Consider the following 24,297-nt stretch of genomic DNA (forward strand, 5'->3'; position numbering starts at 1 on the left):
ATCATAATATTAAGTAATGAGATGTTATGTTATAGTTGTATAAGACATTGATGAGGCCTAATTTGGAGCATTGTGTGTAGATTTGGTAACCTACCTACAGGAAAGATGTAAATACTGTTGAAAAAATACAAAGAAAATCTACAAGGATGTTGCTGGACCTAGAGGACCTGAGTTATAAGGAAAGATTGAGTAGGTTGGGACTTTATTTCTTGGAATGTAGAAGATTGAGAGGAGATTTGATAGAGGTATGCAAATTTTTAAGGGATATAGATAGGCTAAATGCAAGCAGGCTTTTTCCATAGAGATTGGATGGTCATGACTTAGGAGAACATGAGGGGAAACTTATTCACTCAGTGGGTTGTGAGAGTATGGAACAACCTGCTAGCACTAGTGGTGCATGCTAGCTCGATTTCAACATTTAAGAGAAGTTTGGATAGGTACATGGATGGTAGGGATATGGAAGGTTATAGTTCCAATGCAGGTTGACGGGAGTAGGCAGTTTAAATGATTTGGCATGGAGTGGATGGGTAGAAGGGCCCTTTTCTGTGCTGTACTTTTCCATGACTCTGACTTTGAGATCTAACACTTATTACTTCTCCCTTGAGACTGTGGTGGTGAGCCACCACCTTGACCTATTTAACTTCTTCTCTTGAAAGTATTCCCACAATGATATTGAGAAGAGAATTTGAAGATTTAGATTAAACAATGATGAAAAATCATACTATATTTCCAAATTGTGATCATCTTTGACTTGGAAGGGATTCTGCGACTGGTTTCAATGCACTTGCTCCTGCTGTTCTCATCTTGAATTTGAAGTAGTCAAGGCAAATAACTGTAGTTCATTATGTAGATAGTACATACTGGAACTGGTTGTGGAGGGAATGAATGTCAAGGCTGATCAACAGGGTGCCGATCAATGGGCTGATTTGTTCTGGGTAATGTCAGAACTCATGGGCATTGTTGGAGATGTATTTACCAAAAGCAAGTGAACAGTCTACTATCAAACTTCTAACATGCCTTGTAGGTGATAGTTGGGGATATCAAGAAGTGAGTCCTTTGCCGCTGGATATGTAGCCTCTATTTCTGTCTTATATTGGTCCAGTTAGGTTTCTGGTTGAGAGTGATTCCCAGATTGTTGCTGGTGGAGAACTTGCAGATAATAATGCACTGAATGTTTAGTGTAAGTGGTTTTATGCCACTGGTTTTATAGGTGATCATGGCCTGGCACATTTTGTGGTGCAAATTTTACTTGTAATTTATTAGCCCATGCTTGATTGTTCTCATTGTTGAGACAAAAGGTATCTAATTTGATCTTGCTATATATTGCATTGAACTTTCTTTTTGTCCACATTGTTTAATAATCTTCCACTAATCATTTTCTGAACTGGTAATAGGTAACTCTGGTAAAAGTGAAACTAGATCAGTAAGAGAAGAGGAAGGAAGTAACAATGCAGAAGATGAGTAATATTTCTGTTGTACCGTGTACCTTGCTCTAGGGCAATAGAGTAAGCCACATCCGGCTCTCTGTAGTTCATGGAATATCTGATAGCTCTTCCAATATATTCTTTCAAACAAATAGGGAATATTACATGTCAAGAAGACTGATAACAATTGATACTCTTACCACTTTATTGTTAGGAGTACAGTATATATTTGGAAGAAGTCTAAAAACTCTATAAATGTATACTTGAATGAGTTTTTAAGGAGTTACGTCATTGGAATAGATACTTCGTCATATTGTAAAATATATGAGATATGGATATTTCACAATATGACAAAATGTGTGTGTGTGTACATATATATTTTTTCAGATTATAGATCTTAAAGATTCAGTTAATTAATTGAACTGGTCATCACAGTAGCCTCTTGTCTCTGGAGACCTGATTTGTTGTTGAAATTAGACTGCTTAGATGAACACTTCCTCTGACTACTGTAAGAATTCTGCTTAAAAATTGTTGGCAGCCTCAGTTGGCCCAGTTCTCACTCTGAATTGACAGATGAAAGTTATTCGAGTTCTGGCATAAAGCTGGGTACAAGTCCAGAAAGGCAGACTGCATGAGAACTGGAAATTACACATTTCACTAACCTTGGGAATAAGATAAATTATAACAGCAAGGCCAAGGGAATTCTGTTGTCCACTTTACCCCACTATACTAAATTAAGATTGCTTGATCATCATGCCAACTGGGAAATATGTTCTTTTTAATGGGAAAAAGATGCAAAAGGAAATGCAGTAAATCTGCAATTTGGACCGACAAGCTAATGCTCTGTATGCCATGTTATTCCAGTAAACTTTGAGAACTTTGTTCTTTGTGACTGGTTCATTTGCACTAATGGCAGGTTTATGCTCTTTTAAAATTGCTTTTGCACAATGTTTCTTCCCAGTGAGCAATTGCTTCAGGGTTCATTTTTCCCTTCTTTGATGGGGTAAGGCCAGCATGCATTCATTTTCAATTACATTGATACAGAACTGTTTATAACAATGGAAACTTTATTTTTATAATGCATTTTAGTCTGTTGGGGTGAAACTGTCTTCCGTTTGGATGATTATGTCTCAGAACTAACTGACGTGTGACATAATATTGTAAATTGATGAGTCTACATCGGTTTTTGCCCTCCCCCCCCCCCCCCCCAGAACAGACACAAATCAGCATCAGACATTACTTTTTTTGAAAGACTCTTCTTACATTTGTGACAGTGATGTTGGAAAATTTATTAAAGTTTAAAGCTCTCTTTCACATACTGTTGGAGATTTTCACAATGTTATGGGTTATGCCATCATTGCCATAATTGGTGTATATAGGAAGGTTCAGTGGGTATTCAATATTACACAGATGCCTTTACCCTTGGATCTTATGCAGTGGTACAGTATATAAGCCACCAACATAGTATAAACCAGAATATTAGCCTGTAACAAGAATAATGATGTGATCATCAAAACAGCATTAATCTATATATCAAACTTCAAAGTAAATTTATTATCAAAGTGTATGTATGTCACCTTATACAAAACTGAGGTTTGTTTTCCCATCCAATCTGATAACCATAATAGAATCATTGAAAGACCGCACCGACTTGGGAGTTTAACCAGTGTGCAAAAGAAAACAAACTATGCAAAGACAAAAAGAAAGAAATAATAATAAATAAATAAGCAATAAATATCAAACATGAGATGAAGAGTCCTTGAAAGGTTGTTGGAAATATTTCATTGATGAAATGAATGAAGTTATCCTCTTTGGTTCAAGAGCCTGATGGTTGGGTAATAATTGTTCATGACATCTTCTATAAACCCACTGACTCCCATAACTACCTTGATTATACCTCTTCCCACCCTGCCAAATGCAAAAATTCTATTCCCTATTCCCTGTTCCTCCATCTGCACCGCATCTGCCTGAAGGATGAGGCTTTCTGTTCCAGGACATCCCAGATGTCCTCTTTCTTTAAGAATCGTGGTTTCCATTCTGCTGTCATCAATGATGCCCTCACCCGCATCTCCTCCATTTCCCGCCCTTCAGCCCTCACCCCATCCTTCCGTCACCACAACAGGGACCGTGTTCCCCCTTGTCCTCACCTATCACCCCACCAGCCTCCGGATTCAGCATGTTATCATCCGCAACTTCCGCCACCTTCAACAGGACCCCACCACTAAGGACATCTTTCCCTCTCTACCCTTCTCTGCTTTTCGCAGGGATCGTTCCGTCTGTGATTGCCTGGTCCACACGTCCCTCCCCACAGATCTCCCACCTGGCACTTATCCCTGCAAGCGTAAGTGCTACACCTGTCCCTACACCTCCTCTCTTACCACCATTCAGGGCCCCAAACAGTCCTTCCAGGTGAGGCAACACTTCACTTGTGAGTCTGTTGGGGTAATCTATTGCATCCGGTGCTCCCGGTGCGGCCTCCTCTACATCGGCGAGACCTGACGCAGATTGGGGGACCGCTTCGTCGAGCACCTACGCTCCGTCCGCCACAACAGACAGGATCTCCTGGTTGCCACTCACTTCAACTCTCCTTCACATTCCCATTTGGATATGTCCATACACGGCCTCCTCTACTGCCATGATGAGGCCAAACTTCAGTTGGAGGAACAACATCTCATAAACCGTCTGGGTAGTCTCCAGCCCCTTGGTATGAACATCGAATTCTCCAACTTCCGGTAATTCCCTCCCTCTCCCTTCCCCCATCCCACCTTCCACTCTGTCTCCTCTTCTAGCTGCCTATCACCTCTCATGACTCTGCCTTCTTCTACTACCCATAGTGTTTTCCCCTTAGATTCCTTCTTCACCTCTCCTGCCTATCCCCTCCCTGCTTCCCCTCCCCCACCCCTTGATCTTTCCTCAGATTGATTTTCCACCCTCCCCCCAGCTTCTTTATAGAGCCCTTGCCCCCTCCTTCTTTAGTCCTGACGAAGGGTCTTGACCCGAAACATTGACTGCTTCTTTCAACGGATGCTGCTTGACCTGCTGAGTTCATTCAGCTTTTTTGTACATCTTAATTGTTCATGAACTTGGTGGTGTAGCAAGAAGAGAACATGGCCTGGGTGGTGAGGGTCCCTGATGATGGATGCTGCTTTCCTGTGGCAGTACTCCTTGTAGATGTGCACAATTGGGGGGCAGGCTTTACTGGTGATGAACTGGCTCATATCCACTATTTTTTGTAGGATTCTCTGTTCAAGCGCATTGGTGTTTCCAAATCAGGCCATGATGCAACTAGTCAATACACTCTCCACCGCACATCTATGGAAATGTCAGAATTTTAGATGTCATGTTGAATCTTCTCAAACTTCTAAGGAAGTTGAGGCACTGTGTACTTTCTTCATAATTGGACTTAAGAAATCAGACCAAGACTAGTCCTCTGAAGTGATAACACTGAAGAAATTAAAGTTGCCTACCCTCTCCTCCTCTGATCAGATGATGAGGAATGGCACATAGACCTCAAGTTTCCTTCACCTGAACTCAATAATCAGCTCCTTGGTCTTGCTGACATTGAGTAAGAGGTTATTGTTGTGACACCACTCAGCCAGAATTTCAGTCTTCAGATATAGAATGGGTAAACCAAATGAGCAGTAATAAAGTGGGAGATGGAAGTTTTCTAGATCAGTATATTAAAGAAGTAGTTTGCTTTTGATCTTGTATTTTATAATGCTATTGGGTTAGTGAATAACTTGGTAGTTTAGGGCTTTTTGTGTTGGGACTGGGGTCTCAGCTGTAGTCAGTCTATAATCATTTATTTGGAATAGGCGATAAATTGTAATATGTCCAAGTTTGCTGATGCCACAAAGCTAGGAGAGGTAGCTTGGGCCCTGAGGAAGATGCAGAAAGGCTTCAGAAGTATGGCAAGAATAAGATTGTGGCAGATGGAATATAATGCTCACTTTCACCCAGTTTGGCAGAGAAAAGAAACTAAAGGCAGGGAATTTTTTAACATGGTGAGAGGTTGAAAGGACTCATCATGTAAAGAAAGACTTGGGTGTGTTTCTTTTAAGTGATGGGTATATATATCCATCATATATATATATATAAAATAGGTAGAGTAAATATTTTTAGTTTTTATTGTAAGAATAGCTGAGGCTAAGAGTAGAGATATCCTACCCCAATTATACAAGACCTTGCTAAAACTGCAACTGAAATTTATATAGGTATGATCCCTCTATACAAGGAAGCTTATACTTTCAATGAAGGAATTGCAGTGAAAATTCACTAGATTACTTCTGGGGAAGTGGGCTTATCACATGAGAGATTAGGCAGACTAGGCCTATATTGGAATAGTGAATGGTGATGTCACTGAAATGTACAGAATTTCCTCCGGCAGGCTTCTCGAACAATGATAGTAAGCATTAGTTGTTCACGGCATAGATGAGAACTTTATTTACCCAGGCATTCGTGAATTTTTAGAATTCTGCACCCAAGAGGGCCATGGGTGGCTGCTGCTGTGTATTTTCAGTTTGGAGATCTAATCATTAATCGTTTTGAGGAATGTCATTCAGAGACAAATCATCATCTGTGATCATAATGGATAATGTAAAAAAAAAACAAGGATTACATTCGCAAGTCAGAGACAGCAAACCAGAAAATGAGACTCTAGTAGGGATATGCAAACTATGGCGTTCAATGTTGGATAGATATTTCAAAGAATGATGAGAATGTGTGGATTAATCCTCAGCCTATGCAAGTTTAGTGAGAGGTGGTAGAAGCTGTGTTAGTGATGGTGCTACTGTTGTCATTTTTCTTGGTTGAACATGGTCAGAAAGTGATTCTTTGACTGCTTTACTGCAAGTTATGAATCTTAAAGTGGGATAGCTATTTTGGAAAAAATAGCTTAGCTTTCTTTTATTAGCAATGGTTGGACCACGTATCCCTTTAGTTTTAAATCTTCCATGGTAAATCTATAAAAAAAACTAGTTAACAGGCTAGAGAGCCTTGGAAACTTCAGACCTATTTGGCAGGTGAGATAAGTTTATACGTACATTGGGATCATATGTGGTTGCTGCTTCTCTGTGGAACTACACTGAAGTTCGTAGGATTATATCCTCTGCCTATGCCTTTGACCATTGGTGTAGTTAAGAGGCATCATGTATTAAAATGAATATGGTGAAGGTGGTTAGATTTATGTTTATCAGCAGTATTCACAGGCTCTGAATCTTAAAGATGATCAGCAGGCATTTGTTCATTGGTAGTGCACTGGGCTGACTGACAAATGTCTGTTGTAGCAGCATTCCTAGATGTACATTGGCTCATATTTGCTACAGCTTATGAGATGCATTGAGAAGGTTATAGGAGCTTTATCTTTTTATAATTATACCACCTCTGATGTGCTACCATATTAAAAGAGTCACTTGAAAACACACACAGCCATGAATAGAAAGAAGCAAAGGTCCAGTTTACGAGTCTCTGCAAGTACTATTGCTTTGCCCTCTGTTTTGTGACAGCTGTGGAATCCCTGGTTGAACAACGACAGCAACTTTCTGTTAGCTAGTGATGTTTGAAAAACCTTGCACAGCAGAATAATAGAAAGTTACACATCTTAAATAAAAACAACATGAAAAGTATAGGATTTTCTTTTTAGAGGAACGTAAAAGAAAGTGACCTTTCAGTACGTGGTCATTTCTAAAGAATAGAAACCTAAAATCTTTCTGGAAGTAGACTTGTTCCCTTGATGTTTGAAGTTCATTGTTGTGACCTTAATTAGATATGACATTGAAAGACTTTAGTAGCTTCTACAGTCTGACAAGCCTGACTGGCTGAGAATTTCAGAGCTTCCTAGTACATCTTCATTGTACCGCTTCTCCAACCCAGATGTACTTTGTTCAAAGATTTTCATTAAGATGAGTTTCAGTGTCTCTGTATCTCCCTTAGTCTAATTTCTGAGCAGGCCTGCGCTTGGTTCTTAAATTAATTTGTTATGATTGACTTTAGGCCTGAAAATGTTTTCTTCTGGAGACTTGAAAGGAATGCTGATTGCTTTCAGAGTTAGTTTGTTGTTACCTTTCACACTTTTAGACTGTGATCTTCTTACACGTGGCATGCCAGTCATCTTGTAAACTAAACAGCGTTCATTTCTGTCACTCCTTTCCTTTACTGAAAATGGGCAGTTAATTGATGTTAGTTTGGCTATTAAAGTGGTGACAATTTTCTGATTTTTATGGTCTAATGGGTCACTTTCTTTTGCAGATTTTTGGACCACATTACAATTTGCATTCCTCCTCGGTGTCTGTGTAAACAGGTCAGTGCTCTGCCTCTTGTGTTTTGGTCAACAGAAAGGGGTTTGGAGTTGTTGAGGATGTGGGTGAGGTTGTAAAGCACATTTGCCTCCCGTGTCAAACAGAACATTCTAAAGTACTGGGGATTTCCAGATAAATGCGGAGTTAAACTCCTTATTTTTTTTTCTTTTGAAGTGGTGGGTAATTTAAAAAAAACACATTTGGTTAAAATTTGAACTGCCAAAATAATTTTTTTATCTGTTTTTACCAAAACAACTTTTCTCTTTTACTTGTTTTTGCTCTCTTTAGTGGGTGGCACAGTAGTGTAGTGGTTAGCATAATGTCATTAAAACCCCAGCGATCCAGGTTTAATTCCTGTTGCTGTCTGTAATGAGCTTGTACATTCCCCTGTGACTGCATGGGTTTCCTGTAGGTGCTCTGGTTTCTCCCACATCCCAAACTTCATACACGTTAGTAGATTAATTGGTCATATGGCTATAATTGTGTGGAGGCCCTTCATCTGGACTGAAAGCCAGAGAGGCAGTGGCCAATATAAAGAGGAGAAAAGAAGGGGTAGAGTAGGAGCTGGCAAACAATAAATAGATCTAGGTGTAGATGAAGGAGAGAAAAGAAGGTGGAGGCAACAAAGGGCTGTAAATGATGGTATCTGATGGAGGAGAATAGGTGGAGCATGGAATCAAATGTGCTGAGAGAGGATCTGTAGGGATAGGCATTGCAGTTCCTCCAGTTGCAGTGGTAAGTACTTCAGGAGGAGAAAGAATGGACAGGGAGGAATGAAGTCACATTATGATGGCATTGTAGCTAGTGGAAGTTGCAAATCATGGTGTGCTGGATTTGTAGACTGGGAGGGTGTGTAAAATGAAAGAATGAAGGGAACTTCATCCATGTTCTGTCAGAGGAGAGGTGGATTATGAGCAGAGGTGCAAAAAATGAAGGAGATAAGGGTGAGAGGCTCTATTAACAATAGAGAAAGTTGGGAAGAGAAGCCCCATTTTCTGAAAAAGGACATCTCTGATGTCCTAGAGTGGAAGGTCTCATTCAAACAGATACAACAGAAATAGAGAAAGGAACAACATCTTTACAAGAGAAAGGGAGGGAGAAGCTGTAGTCTAGCTGTGTAAGTTGGTGAGACTTGTTAAAAGTTGGTGGATAGATTGGCTCCTGAGATGGAGGTGGAGAGATCGAGAAATGGGAGCAGTGTGTCAGAAGTGGTTTAAGTGCACTTGGAGGCACAGTGGAAGTTGGCAGCAAAGTTGATGTAATTGTTGAGTTCTGCATTGTTGCAGGAGACAGCACTAATGCAGTCATTTTGGTAGTGAAGAAGGAGTTGGGGGAGTGATGCTAGAACAAAGATTGATTCACATTGCCAATGAGAAGACGGGATAGCTAGAGCTCACGAGTACCCCTGCCTGCACTTCTGATTTGCATTAAGTGGAGGGAGTGAAAGGAGAAATTCTTAAGTGTAGCACATGTTTTGCCAGTCAGCGGAGGGCATAGATGAGAGGTACTGGTTGGGTTTGTGTCCTAAAAAGAAACAGAGATCCATAAGAGTCTTTCGTATGGGGAATGAATATACAATCTGAGGATGAGGCACTGGGGCTGAATAATTGAAAGCTGTTAAAACAGTGGAGGGAAAACAAGGTGTCCTAATCTAGGTGGAAATGGATTAAAGAAAGAAAGATATTACAGAGTTAAGATATGAAGAGGTGAGAGCAAGCAGAAACAATGGGCCAAGCAGGTCAGTCTTGCTTGTGAATCCAGGTTAGAAGACAAAAAGCCCACTGAGATCTTGGGAACCATCAAGTCAGAAGATGTGGAGAGAAGATGTGTAGTAATATGGGAGACAGAAGCCTGACGATCACTGGTGGGCTCATAGGTAAGAGGTGGGTGTAAGAAAGTCAGCAAGCTATCACAAAGACACTGCAAGATAGAAGTCTATCCACCGGACCTCAATGATACTGCCTTAGTCAGCAGATTGATGGTAAAGCTGGGACTGGTGTGGAGTGCATCAAGAGCTACAGATTCAGAGTGGGTGAGTGAGGGGAGGGGTGAAGTCAAGGTGGTTGATGTTGCACTGGCAATTGAAAATGAAAAGATCAGTCAGAAGGGGGTATCCAAGAGGAGCTATCAAGCATAGGGAGGAGTTATCGAGCATAGGGAGTGGGCAAGGACTCCTTATTAAAGAACTAGACATGGAAGTGACAGCTCAAAGTTGTGGCAGGACTGAAACTTATGGAAGTGCAGGTACAGGGATACACAGGTGTGATGCCTTTGCTGTGGACAGACGGGAAGGTCAGAGGGGATAATAATGAGCTGGGGTCAGGTGTAGGATCCGAGGACAGCAGTGGAGTGGAGGGCTCATGGGAGGTTAGGCCATCGGGGGAGAAGTGTTAAAAAGAGCGAGGGGTGGTGTATTTGTAGGGGTGAAATATGACATTGGGGATGGATTGATTACTAGCAGGACAAGAAATGGTGGGACCATGTCCTGGAGGAACTCTGGACCTTGTTTGTATTACTGCCATTTTGATTTGGTTTTCCTAAGTATTTCTCAGAGTTCAAATCTTGTGCTTCTGGTCATGTTAACATTTCTTTCCAAGCTCAATGATTTGCCGTCTACACCTTTTCTGTCTTTTCTCATCTGCATAACTTTCTCTTTTCACCCTCTCATTGTTGTTCTCCCTCCTTCCCTCCCTCTCTCCATTTCTCTCCTGTCCTTTCTTCCATCAGTACATCCCTTTTAGGCTGTTGAATCTTAAATTTTGAAGAACTTAAAAGCAGTGTGACTAATGATGTGCATTTTCTTGTATGTTAATCATTAGCTCTAAAGTACTCCAGTCCAATGTGCCCTTTTACCTTGCTTGCTGTCATTAAGCAGCAGACCTTTAACTTTTTAGAAAAGGAATTGGATTGCAAATGAATAACATTTCCCATGTTGTACCGTGTTTTATTAAGGGCCACTATATGATTCTGCAGTGTTAATGAATCGTGTTGTTTGGCATTATAGGACCTCTGTTGAGCCGTGGGAATCAAGCATGCACTTGATTTTCTAGGGTTTAAAGGTTAAGTACTTTCTATTCATTGTTATTTGGAGAATGCTGGTGTGAGGTGTATGACAGGCTTCCCATCTGCCAGAGCAAGTTAAAGGAAATGGAACTCAAACTTGAGAGTTGTTTGTTTAACCCTTTCACCAGCACCAAGTTTGAATAAGTGTATCTGGTAGTAGAATGTACTGCAGATGCTGGAAATCCAAGCAGTGCACACACAATGTTAGAGGAACTCAGCAGGCCAGCAGCATCTATGGAAAAGAGTATAGTTTTACCTTTACTCCTGGTATCATCTATCACCTTGTGTTTCGTCCTGCCCACCTCTCACATTCTAACCCTTGACTCTTCATCATTTTTCTTCAGTACGGATGAAAGGTCTCGGACTGAAATTTAAACTATACTAGAGGAAGATGAGAAACTGCCGCTGGTGTTAGGTACATTAATGTAGTACCTATCTGCACAAATCCATGACTGTTATTTTAAAACGTGAAGATGATTTTAAAAATCTGAGATGGATGCTTCACAGATTGAGGCTGTGCAGTGTATCATCATCATTACTTGATCAAGTTTATTCTTAAAGCACTGAAACAATTTGTGTTGCTATGGTTGTGACTGCAGCACCAATTTAATTGGTTAGTTGTCCCTTCATTGATTGGTGGTGGTGTAGTTGCTAGGGAAGTATTTAGCTTTCATTTTTTTCTTCAACATACATGGAGAGCTGAAGTGCAGTAAGCACATTTTTTGTTTTGCCTTAAATGGAATTAAACAGTTATGTAAAATGTTACTTCAGAAATGCTATTATATCCTCAGACATTGCAAGATGTTGGATGCACCTTGCTGAAGTGTATAAATTCAGCCAGTGCTTACTCAATGCATAAAAAATATACCCTACTCTGTTCTGCAGACCATTCAGTCTATTCAACACCTCCAGCCAGGGTGGTTTACCTAAACATATCATAAAATTCCATGTGGATGTGGGCTGCTATTAATTTCATAGCTTTAGAATGAGAAACAGCTCCACTTATCTAGAAGGCAGAGTAGTGAGACTTTGACGCAACCTCTGGATGCCCCAAAATCTTTTCAGCCAATGAGTACTTCTGAAAACTAAATAAATCTGATAGTTGAATATGTTTTTGGCCACCTGTTTAGTTGTGATCTCTGTTGTCTAAATGTGACCAGTTTTAGTATTGAACAATTAACTGCAAGTATTGAAATGAATAATGAACGGAATTATGTTCGTGGAGTGCTGCTGCTTAATAATATAGTAACTGCATTATTTGATTAAACAAGCATCCTAGTTTGATTCTTCGTTCTAAACATCTTTAATTTAGTTAAATGATGTACCATCTCACTTTTGAAGGCTATCATGGACTTATTAAATCATTGTTTCTTTCTTTCAGTGTGTTTAAATTAATACTGAGCTATACTCATGCCAGCAACAAAAGGGTAATATTGTGAAAGTTAAAACACAATACAGTACTTCAAACTTGTGGTGTGAAAGTGGTTGGATTCATGTAGTCCTCTAGACTGAATGAAAATGCCACAGCACTCAGATGGAGACGATGCTATCAATGAACTGAAAGTTTGAAGAATGTGAGCAAATGCATTCCTTTTTGATAAAGCAATCAGAAATCTGTCTAAAGCCGACATCTGTTTTTTAACTGCATCTTGTGGAGTAGGGATTTTATTTTTGGTTGATCGCTCTTTCCTTTTTTCACAAAAACTAGATACGTTTGGCGCCAATAGATCACTTTAGTCTTGGAGATAAGTTCCATATTTCAGATATCTTTACATGCCTAGATGTCACATGGATTTGGAGCACACCCAGGGAATGAACAGAGACCCCATATCAGTTTATTTTGGCATTTAGTTTCACCATGCGAATTTTGTGATTCTCCTCATCTGTGGGAGAGAGATAGAAAGAAAAATAATATACTAGAATTCCATTTAATTGCCCTACTATTCATTGAAGGAACAGTATATCTAGTCTAGTAGATTCAGGCCTGTGTTTATACCCCACACCAGAATCTAGCCACCTTTCTTCTAACCTCTATCTGGATATCTTTGTGTTCCTTTCTCACTCATGTTGTTATCTACCTTTCTTTGAATGGAGCTGATGCTATTAGCTTCAGCTAATCTCTGTGTAAATACATTCTTACTGCTATTAGTGAAGTAGCCTAATGAGATTCCTGTTGGATTAATTAGTGTCTACCTTGTATTTTTGGACCCTGATTCTGGTCTTACCCGCATGGAAATGTTGTGTAAGTAGGATTTAATACAAAAAGTAGATTGGAAGTTTGTTTCAACAATCTCGCGACAGGATATTATCAAATTTGAGTGGGGAAGGGCAACAAATTACCCTGCACTCAGAAAATTCAGAGAGGGAGGAGTTGGCCATTTATTTATGTTAATGAGAATCTGTCTCTGAATAAACCTGTTTAACAGAGTTTTCTGTAGGAGCAAGACATTTGAAATCAGCTTCCGGGAGAAGGCAAATGAGATTAACATCACTTATTGTGGAGTAGTTTTCCCTCATTTCCACCCTTCTCAGTCTCCATGAGATTTACATGCAAGGTAGCCACTGTTGTGGTTAAGATGTTCGTGCAAACAGCAAAGCATTAAAGACCAGACTTACTATATCAGGGAATGGAAAAAAATAAAATGTGTATGTTGGAAATTGGAAGCAAAAACACAAAATGCTGGAAAAACTCATAGGTCAGGCAGCATCTGTGGAAGTAGAAACAGTTAAAGTTTCAGGAGTGCTTTGTGATGTTGGGTATCCACATAAGGTGCTGGATGGGACTTTGGCATAATATTCCTTCTGAAAGACAGCAATCCTGGCAAAGCAATAATACCTACATACTGTACTGAAATGTCAATTTATATTTGTATTCTTGGAGTAGATACAAGAGCTTCAAAACTGCACATCATTATTGCTTTTCATTAGAACTGTAAGGCAGTACTGTGAATGGTTAAATGTACAGTCAGCCCTCCGTATCCGCGGGGGATTGGTTCCGGGACACCCCCCCCCCCCCCAGCGGATATTAAAATCTGCGGATGCTCAAGTCCCTTATATAAAATGGCGTAGTATTTGCATATAACCTACGCACATCCTCCCGTATACTTTAAATCATCTCTAGATTACTTATAAAACCTAATACAATGTAAATGCGAATGCTCGATTCGTTCCTACCGACCTTACGGTCCAGTTCAGCAAACGACATGCCACTTTTCCACCATCTTTTTCCAAAAGATCTAAGATTTTTATTTTCTCAGAGATAGCACTCTTAGCCTTTGAGGAATTGCTTTGACCACTTAATTGCTTTTTAGGAGCCATTTTTTCACAAAAACAAAGTAGCGACTGAACGAGACGCAAGACAAACAATGCTCAAACAATGAGCTCTGGAGAGAGACTTCTGGGAATTTTTTTTTCTGATGCAGCATTTTCAATCCGCGGTTGGTTGAATCGGATACGGAGGGCCGACTGTATTAATCATACTGCTCTGGTGATACTATTTTTCCATGATATTATAATGCTGTTTTGCTGATTAGATGTTGTGTAACGTGTCTCATTATTAATGTCTGCTCCGTTAAAATAAGGCCTGTGTGTCAGAACAATAGATAACATTGGAGTAACACACAATATCATGCTGTTTTAATATGAGTTGGTTATGATCACAATTTATTATATGATATTGAGGACAATTCTCAGTCCTAGTTTATAGAACTATACATTGGGGGGAAATGAGCTCTGCAAAAAGTGACATTGCATCTTTCTTTCAGACAACTTGAAATTATTTGAGAGTAACTCATTAGTCAGTCTGGTCGTAGGAAATAAACTTAATATATTCAACAACTTTGGTTTGTGTCACATAATTTTAAATACCTGCATAAGACTCAAGGTTTGAATGTTAATGTTAGCATCATGTTCTATGTAGAATAAAACCTTTTATAAAGGAATCATAAATTTGAGCAAAACTGTGCTGAACCATCCGGGGGGGGGGGGGGGGGGGGGGGGGGTGGAATGAGTGGGTTGGAGTGCAAGGTGATAGAAGCTGGAATGTCAGCTACAAAATCTAACTGCTTGGTGTTTGTGATTATTGCTACAAAGTAGACATACAGCTGTTACTAATTGGGGTTGAATTTATCTTTTCAGAGTCACTGCCTCCCATCCACTTGATATTCTTTATTTCTTTCCAGGATCTTAACAATTCCCTGTTCCTGTGTGTCTATACTGTATAAATACAGCTCTGATCAAGTAACAAAATAGTATCATAGTTCCAGACATCCATACTTCCACATATGCAACGGTGTAGCGTACAAACACATTTGGAGGTTTCTATGCAGATGTTTTCAACATAAGTTGCTAGTTGAAGAGTCTTAGTATTTTCTCTCTCTTCCAACCTCTGTCGCATCTTGACTTTAATGTTACTTGTCTGTGCACCAGCTGTTATTGTGCTATTTCGTGGACGGCTGTGTTGGGAAAATAATGCAGTGCCATTCAGGATTATGGAGACGGACTAGTTTGATGGATCATTAAAAGTGTTTTAGAAATAATTCATTTAATAAGTAGCAGTGCATAGAATATTTATATTGTCCTGCATAAATGAAAGAACACAAAAAGGACATTGTGTTATAAAACCGCTTTCTGCATTATGTATCTGTCAGTGACATTGAAAATATTAATACAATAATGCATTTGTTATGACTAGACAGTATCGAAACTTGGCATTTTTGTCCTCCCTGTTTCCTCTCCCAAAGGATCATGAAAACTATGTTTGAGAGTTTTGGAAATAGATTGCATTTACAATTTTCTGTCTTTTTTTTATTATTTTCTAGTTTGTATTGACTATCTAATACAAACTAGTGTAAAAGTCAACTGATGAAAAGTATCATCAAATGATGAAAAAACTTTATCCAAACCCTTTTAAAATACAGGTTTTCAATGTAGTTGGCATTTTTCTTAGTTTGAGGTGAAGCATCTGAAGTATAAGTTGTAGAAAACGTAGGAATGAGAATCGGAACCAGAATGCTGCTGGTTGTGAGCAATGACCAGTCAATAAACACGAGCTTCTGCAGATGCTAGAAATCTTGAACAACACACACAGATTACTGAAGGAACTCAGGAAGCCAGACAGTGTCTATGGAGGGGAATAAACAGTTGACATTTTGAGCCACAACCCTTCATCAGGACTGGAAAGACAGGGCTTCTTTTCTAGCTTCTGCCGCTTTCTTTTCAATCATGCTAAAGGGGCTTAACTTGAAACTGTAACTGTTTATTCCCCTCTATAGATGCTGCCTGACTTCAGCATTTTGTCTGTGAAGGCATATCTCCATTTTGTGGACACAAGGGATTCTGTAGATGCTGGAAATCCAGTGGAACGCACACAAAATGTTGGAGGAACACAGCAGGTCAGGCAACATCCGTGAAGGTGAATAAACACTTGATGGTTTGGGCTGAGACCCTTCATCAGCCTCTATGTTTTGTGGGCAATGTTAATTGAAGGATACATATTTGCAGGGCTTCTGAGAGAATGCCTCTTCGTGGGATCATGAACATTCAATATGAGAACTGAAAGCTCACTCTTTTGATGGTATCCAGTCCTTCACTGAGATCTCAGCTTGACTAATACCAATATCCACTGAGACTTAAATCAGCAATCTTCCAATTTGGGGTGAGAATGCCCCACTGGGCTCTGGCTGAAAGACTTGTGTTGGCACCCATGTGTTATTGATAACACTTTTGATGAATTTGCAAAATATTTTTGATCTTCGGATGTAGGCGTTCTGGTAAGGCTGTATTTATTACATGTCATTGTTGGGTTTGGGATTTCGCTTGGTAGTCATACCCAATGCAGATCTCTTGACAATTTTTGGGATTTAAATAGACAATTTTGGCTTTCTTTTCAAAGATCCATTACCACACCGCTATGCCAGCGATATGAGCATTCCGTCAAGCCAATATGTCACTTTGCCCTGCCATAATTGCAAATCTGTGAGAATATTTTTCATGTCCTTTGTTCTAAATTCGACGTATAATTTTACCTCAGAATCAGGATTAATATCACTGGCATATGTTGTGAAATTTGTTAACTTGTGGCAACAGTACATTGCAGTGCATGATAATGTAGGAAAAAACTCTGAATTATAGTAAAAAATATATGTATATATTAAATGAAATAAGTAGTGCAAAAACAGAAATTTAAAAAATGTAACGAGGCACTGCTCCTTGAAGATATCTTGGATACTATGGAGGCTAGTGCCATCCTTCCATAATTTTCAAATTTACATCACCTTGTAAAATGTGATTCAAAGACTCTGTAATATTGAGTAAGATAGGTTTACCTGTAATATTCAGGAATGCAGTAATACATTTACAGGACAAACTAGGAGCTAGGATTGAATGAGAACACTGTGAGCTGACTAGTCACACTGTCACTAAAAGGGGGTTGGCCATTTACTAAAGTTCGAAGTAAATTTATTAACAAAGTACATAATATATCACTATATACAACCTTAGGATTCATTTTCTTGTGGCAAACTCAATAAATCCATTATGGAATAATAACCATTACAGTGCTGAGAAGGAATTTATTCTCCCAAAAGTTGGTGATGTTTTGGAATTCAGTACCTAAGAGGGCTGCAAAGACGGTCACTGAATATATGGAATGTCTAAGTTGAGCTTATTGTCATATACGTTAGTATATGTGTGTATAAAGAAACACTTGCATGCAGCAGCACGTCAAGCATACACAATATTCACGAGAAAAACAAACAAAACTTGAGTTTCAGAAGGCCTTTGAAAAGGTGCTGCGCATAAGGCTGCTAAACAAGATAAGAACCTATGGTATACCAGGAAAGATACTAACACGGGCAGAAGATTGCCTTCTGTCAGTTAACCAGAGAGTGGGAGTAAAGGTGGCCTTTTCGAGTCACCAGTAAGTAGTGATGTTCTGCAGGGGACGGTGTTAGGCCTGCTACTTTGGAGTTATATTAATGATGTGAATGATGGAAATGATGACTTTATGGACAAGTTTGTGGATTTAACAAGGATTGGTGGAAGGGCAGGTAGTATTGAGGAAGCAGGGAATCTGCAGTAGGAGTTGGACAGAGAATGGGCAAAGAAGTGGCAAATGGAATGCAGTATAAAGAAGTTAATTGTCATGCACAAGGAATAAAGGAGTAGACTGTTTTCTAAATGGGGAGCAAATTCAGAAATTGGAGGTACAAAGGGACTTGAGAATCCTAGTGCAGAATTCCCTAAAGTTATCTTGCAGGTTATGTCACTAGTGAGGAAGGCAAATGCAATGTAAACATCCATTTTAAGAGGACTAAATTAAAGAGCTAGGATATAATGCTGAGGCTTCATAAAATATTGGTCAGGCTGCATTTGGAGTACTGTGAGCAGTTTTAGGCAGTTATATAAGAAAGGCTATGCTGGCATTGAGAGGGTCCAGAGGAGTTTATGAGGGTGAAGCCAGGAATAAAAGGGTTAAAGTATGAGGAATGTTTGAAGGGTCTGGGTCTATACTCACTGAAGTTTAGAGGAATGAAGGGAGCATCTCATTGAAACCTACCCAATATTGAAAGAGCTAGATATAGTGGAACTGGAGAAGATGTTTCTAATAGTGGGAGAGTCCAGGACCAGAGGGCATCATCTCGGAATAGAAGGACAACTTTAGATTAGCAATAAGGAGGAATTGTAGCGATGTACTACATACAGAGCTAGAGACAACGACACGCAGTCGGTAAGTCGCTTCGAGACTAGTTTATTCAAACTTGCGATGTTGGCATTTAATCCCTAGCGCCCGCCCTCTCCGGGCGGAAATGACGTCAGAGGTGCGTTACCAAAGTCTCTCTCTGCGTGCTGGCTATTTGTGAGCCGGTTCGCCTGTGCAGAAAGTGGGTCGCCACATAACCCCGCCCCCAGAACTGGCGATACACCCCCCAATGTCCACAGTCTGGATCAGCCTCTGTTTGGGAGGTCTGCCTCTGCACCGCGGTGCCTGAACCTCGACCGGCTGCGCCAAGTCCACACGGGCTGGTTTGAGTCGGTCCACCGTGGAAAAACCTCTTTCCCCCCCCCAATGTCCAGAACATACGTGGACCCGTTGTTGTTGATCACTTTGAACGGCCTCTCGTGCAGCCGCTGTAGCGGTGCCCGGTGTCCGCCCCTTCGTAAAAACACAAACTTACAGTTCTGCAGGTCTTTGGGTACATGGGTCAGGGTCCGTCCGTGCTGTGAAGTCAGTACAGGGGCCAGGTTGCCGAGCCTCTCGCGTAGTCTGTCCAGGACTGCTGCGGTTCTTCCTCTTGCCCCTTTGGGGCTGGTATGAACTCTCCCGGGACGGCCAGGGGTGCGCCGTACACCAACTCGGCCGACGAGGCGTGCAGATCCTCTTTGGGCGCTGTGCGAATTCCAAGCAGGACCCAGGGAAGCTTGTCCACCCAGTTAGGTTCTCTCAGGCGGGCCATGAGAGCTGACTTCAAGTGACGGTGGAAGCGTTCCACTAGTCTGTTCGACTGTGAGTGGTAGGCAGTTGTGTGGTGTAGCTGCGTTCCTAACAGGCTGGCCACAGCCGACCACAGGCTGGAGGTGAACTGGGCGCCTCTGTCGGAGGTAATGTGGGCCGGTACCCCGAAGCGTGCTACCCAGGTTGCAATCAGTGCTCGGGCGCAGGAATCAGTGCTCGGGCGCAGGAATCGGCAGATGTGTTGGTGAGCGGGACCGCCTCTGGCCACCTCATGAACTGGTCTACCATAGTTAGGAGGTACCGTGCTCCTTGGGACACTGGTAGGGGGCCCACGATATCCACATGAATGTGGTTGAATCTCCGGTGGGTGGATTTGAACTGCTGTGGCGGGGCTTTAGTGTGCCGCTGCACCTTGGCTGTTTGGCACTGCGCGCACGTTCTGGCCCATTCACTGACCTGCTTGCGAAGTCCGTGCCACGCGAATTTGCTGGAGACCAGCCGGACGGTTGTCCTGATAGATGGGTGCACCAAACCGTGTATGGAGTCGAAAACTCGCCGCCTACAGGCTGCCAGGACAATGCGGCGAGGTTGGCCGGTAGCCACGTCGCACAGGAGGGTCCTCTCACCTGGGCCTACAAGAAAGTCTTGCAGCTGCAAACCCGAAACTGCGGTCCTGTAGCTGGGCATCTCGCCGTCTGCCTGCTGCGCCTCTGCTAGTGCTGCATAGTCCACCCACAGGGACAGGACCTGGACAGCTGGTCTAGAGAGTGCGTCCGCCATGATGTTGTCCTTTCCCGAGATATGCTGGATGTCTGTCGTGTACTCAGAGATGTAGGACAGATGTCGCTGCTGGCGAGCCGACCAAGGATCAGACACCTTCGTGAACGCGAAGGTCAGCGGTTTGTGGTCCATGAACGCGGTGAACGGCCTGCCTTCTAAGAAGTACCTGAAATGCCGGATTGCCAGATACAGTGCCGACAGCTCTCGGTCGAAGGCACTGTACTTGAGTTCAGGTGGTCGTAGGCGCTTGCTGAAGAACACCAGGGATTGCCAGCGCCCCTCGATGAGTTGCTCCAGCACCCCACCGACTGCTGTGTCAGATGCGTCCACTGTGTGGGTGCCGTAGGTCCGTATCGTGCTGCCGTTTGTGGCCCTCAGGGTGGGTCCTGGCTTCCTGTTGCGGGTGTCGTGCCCCGTCGGGGGCAAGACATTGATTTCTGCTCCGGTGTCGACCAAGAAGCGGCGTCCTGACTGTTTGTCCCAGACGTACAAGAGGCTGTCCTGGTGGCCAGCCGCCATAACCATTAGCGGCAGCTGGCCCTGGCCCTTGCAGGGCGGGCGACAACGGCGGGCTTCTGTGTCCCACCACTGGTGGTAGAAACACCAATGTTCACTGTCCTCCTCACTCCTGCCTCTGTGTCGTGTGCGGCTCCCTGCCGGGCCTGGTCTGGTCTGCTGTTGGGCGTGTGGCCTGGTAATCTGACCGACGGACGCCATGCTCTCCCTCTTGTCTTTCCACAGCACGTCTGCCCGGGCCGCCACCTTCCGAGGGTCGCTGAAATCTGCATCGGCCGACAGCAGATGTATGTGCTCGGGCAGTTGATCTAGGAACGCTTGCTCGAACATGAGGCAGGGCTTGTGTCCGTCAGCCAGGGCCAGCATCTCGTTCATCAATGCTGACGGCAGCCTGTCTCCCAAACCGTCCAGGTGAAGCAGGCGGGCACCCCGCTCATGCCGTGAGAGGCCAAAGGTCCCAATGAGCAGCGCTTTGAATGCTTCATATTTGCCTTCTTTCCGGGGCGACTGTATGAAATCCGCAACCTGGGCGGCCGTCTCCTGGTTAAGGGCGCTCACCACGTGATAGTAACGCGTGGAATCAGAAGATATCTGCCGAATCTGGAACTGGGCTTCTGCTTGGCTAAACCACACGCGTGGTCCAGAAAGTTGGCAGTTTTAGCGAAACTGCGTGAACAGATGAAGAGTCGGTCATCTTTGGTCCAAATCGCGTTTGGACCGTCGGGGTCACCAAAGTAGCAATGTACTACATACAGAGTAGTACAACGACAACGACACGCAGTCGGTAAGTCGTTTTGAGACTAGTTTATTCAAACTTCACGGCGTTGGCATTTAATCCCTAGTGCCTGCCCTCTCCGGGCGGAAATGACGTCAGAAGTGCATTACCAAAGTCTCTCCCCGCGCGCTGGCTATTTGTGAGCCGGTTCGCCTGCGCAGAAAGTGGGTCGCCACAGAATCTCATTAGCCAGAAGTTGGTGAATCTGGAATTTATTGCCAACAGACTGGCATGGAGGTTAAGTCATTGGGTATATTTAAAGTGGAGTTTGATATCATTTTGATTAGTAAGGGCATCAAAAATTAAAGGGAGAGGGCAAGAGAGTGGGGCAGAGATGGAAAATAATTCAATGTGATTGAATAGTGGAGCAGACTTGATAGTCCAAATGGCTAATTCTACTCCTATATCTTAAACTATACAAGAAGGAACACAATTAGAACAAATCAAAGAAAGTACATTATAGTGTAAGGTGGTCGTAATGTTGCTATACGAAAGTTGTGATTAGGGTGGTAAGACCTGAGATATCAACGGGATTAGGTATTCAGGGAATTGAGGGCTATGGGATAAGTGCTGTAAATGGTGCTATCGTAGGAGATTAGCCATGATATTGAATGGCAAAGCAGGCATAAGATGCTGAATTCCTTTTTCCTATATGCCTGTATGAAAGTAATCATTGAGTGGAATAATTGGTCTTATCAACATGGAGATGTGGAAGGCTCTGCCCTTTTAAATTGTAACTCGCCTCATACATTCAACTTTGATTGTATAAGTAGAGAGTATATCATAGCAAACTGCCTGGCCACGCATCACCTTTAATTAACAGGACTTGCACAAGGTACTTTGATTTTTCTGATTTTGAATCTGGCTGTATGTGCCTACTACAAAGGAAATGTTCAAATCTGTATGCATGCTCTCCACAGTACGATTTGGTTGCAGTAATTCTTTCTTTATTAGACCACATTACACGTTCAGATTCACGTATTTACCCATTTACTCTGCCATATTTTGTGAAATTCAACCAGTGTAGCCAGGGACAGTGATGACTGTTCTATAGTTGATGCATCAATCAAAATGTTCATTAAATGTTTGAAGCAACCCAATCATTGTACAACTTTACAGTCCATCCGCAAGTGCCATTTTTCTGTACAATGTGCACTGGAGGATATTTCAGCATTTTAATCAAATTCAGATGATGCTGATAAATTGCTCAAGCTTTGTTTGGTGCTTCCTGTTATCTCTACCCTTCGGTGTTTTTATCTTGTAACAGACTCTCAGTATAATAAATCTGTGTCTCTCTGTGTGTGCCTGTCTGTAATGTGCATAATGTGTGCAGGATTTGTGACTGTCTTGTGGCATGCCATGAAGTAAATTGCTTGCGTGCTCGCATGGGATAATCCATAGCTGGATTTATTCACAATAAGCAATATTGTATTGTGAACAATATTCACGTCCCATCTGGTACATTCCATGACGCATTTCCAGTGCCTGAGTGTGCTTTTCCCCTTCATTGTTTTTTCAAACTTGACTTTTCATTTAATTGTACTTAGATGCCATGCAGCACAGGTATAGATATTGTCTTTCTTGGCCTGTTTGGGATACAAGCAACTTAAGTTAATAAATTAATCACCCCTGTAAATATCATTTTAATTAAACATGTTTATGTCCTTCACTTTGTCCCCTTTAATGGTTAAGTTTCAAGGTGAATGCTGCAGCATTTGTTCTATTCTGTCACTTCAGTGGTGTCTGCTGCAAACTTTTTAACTGGTCCTTGTGAAACTGAGCTATAATTATGAAAGAACAATTGGTAGGGAAGCTTTACTTTGAAGTATATTACTCAAATGAAATATGCTCAGAGGATTCGGGCTAGATCATGAGTCACATTGGAATGCTTTATTTTTAAGTTGTTGCATCTATAAACTGATCATATTTTGGATGCACTATTTAACAGGAAACAGCAGTGGAGACCAGATTTGGAAATGTGATTCAAGTTGTGACAGTAGAGTCCTGGCAGTTGGAACAGGATATCTTGCAGAGTGCTTGGAGAATTTACTTCTGATTTTTCAGCACATGTAAGCAAAAAGAACAATCCCTTTGAAATAAATTCAAAGAATATATTTTGTCTTTGGTAAAGGTCTGTTCTTTTACACAGCTTAATCTCTTAATGTCTATGAATTCTGATACTGTGTTCCAAAAGGTTAGATTTGAGCTGAATCTGTCATTTGAAGTGCCACATGAAAGTAAAGGCTAATGTTTCCGATTGCAAATCAATTAGCCAGCCACTTTTAATTTGGGCACGGTTGTGTGGACCTTTAACAACGTATATTTTTACATGAATAGTGTGCATTACCAGCAGAACTCCACTACTGGTTGTTGAGAACTTTTCTAACAAATGCAATGTATTGGTGCATGTAAATAATATGTTGGTGGTTACCATGTAATCTGTCTCTATCATGGGTATATAATTCTATATTTATTCCCATATGATTAGGGATTCAAACCAAATTTGGCATTTTTCAATACATAAACACGACATCTGGAAAATGTGGCAGTATTGTCTTCTATATAAAATGACAGCCGGTATACCGCATGATATTCCAGAAGTAGACAGACTCTCTCTACCTTACAGCACGAATATTAGCAAGACAGTTGGGCAAACTAGTTTAAAGCTGCTAGTAGCCATTTGTATAATATCACTAGTAATACCATTTTTAAAAAAAGGTTAATTTCAATATGGTGCTTAATTGTTATCTTTTATTGCCGGCTGGTTATCTAAATGCTTTCCTATTGTAGGAGTCAAATCAAGAGTAGAATATAGCTGGTGTGCCTTTGTCTACATGTATTTTGTCTTTGGTAAAGGTCTGTTTTTATATGCAGCTTAATCTCTTAATGTCTGTAAGTTGTGATAGTGTTCCAGATGGTTAGATTTGAGCTGAATCTGTCATTTGAATTGACGCATGCAAAGTAAAGGCTACTGTTTCCAATTGAAAT

General features: G+C 41.5%; 1 protein-coding gene across 7 annotated transcripts in view; it reads left to right on the forward strand.

Moving 5' to 3' along the window:
• sipa1l1 (signal-induced proliferation-associated 1 like 1) overlaps positions 1-24,297 on the forward strand; it is a 379,448-nt gene that overhangs the window by 145,867 nt on the left and 209,284 nt on the right. For all 7 annotated transcript variants that reach the window (XM_073040260.1, XM_073040252.1, XM_073040259.1 and 4 more), the window contains exon 3: positions 7,671-7,722. The gene's annotated coding sequence lies outside the window, so the exon portion shown is untranslated. The remainder of the gene's footprint in view (positions 1-7,670; positions 7,723-24,297) is intronic.

The sequence above is a fragment of the Hemitrygon akajei genome, chromosome 3 (genome assembly GCF_048418815.1).
Source record: "Hemitrygon akajei chromosome 3, sHemAka1.3, whole genome shotgun sequence".
Lineage (NCBI taxonomy): Eukaryota > Metazoa > Chordata > Chondrichthyes > Myliobatiformes > Dasyatidae > Hemitrygon > Hemitrygon akajei.